Source organism: Acanthisitta chloris, unplaced genomic scaffold (assembly GCF_000695815.1).
Source record: "Acanthisitta chloris isolate BGI_N310 unplaced genomic scaffold, ASM69581v1 scaffold18448, whole genome shotgun sequence".
Taxonomy (NCBI): Eukaryota; Metazoa; Chordata; class Aves; order Passeriformes; family Acanthisittidae; genus Acanthisitta; species Acanthisitta chloris.
Genome location: NW_008685566.1, coordinates 9717 through 10374, shown reverse-complemented (window position 1 = coordinate 10374; position 658 = coordinate 9717).

Here is a 658-nt window from a genome sequence, read left to right as displayed (position 1 = left end):
TTGAGCAACTCGCCCTGTCACCTGGGCCAGCGTGAGGATGCTGAAATCTTGCCTTCATCCCCCACCTTCCTAATTAGTGTTGTTATTACAAGTATTAATGAAGCAGCCATCATGTTTTCCAGCCCAAAGCAAGAGGCAGGAGCTATATCATCCCTTATTTTCCTCTTGGCAAACAAGGACCCACCCTGATGCCCTCCTGCTTTTGGTGACCTCTGTATCTATATAGGTATCAAAAAAAAAATAATAGACATTTCTGGCTCTATTTTTCCCCTCTGGACATCATCTCCTGGGATGGAGTGGGTCTCCCAAGGAAGAGAGGTGGGTGTCTCCAACCACAGCATGTCCAGAGGGTGCCCCTTTGAATCCAGGGGGATTCTCACCCCACTAACTCATCTCCTTAAGGAAGGGGCTGCGCTGCCGTTGCCACGGTGACTGCAAAGTGCCTTATTAAGAGCAATTAGTTTGGATCCAGTTGGCAGCTGCAGCTTAATAAATAAACCCCTTGATGCTGTGTAAATAAATATTTGCACGCAGCATCTGCACAGGGAGGGAGAGAAGGGAGAGACTTCGCAGCCCTAGGGAACATCGTGCCAAGGGACGTTTAGAGGGGGGGGAGAACGAGCCAAATTGGCTCAGCCCTGGTGAACCCCTGGGACCT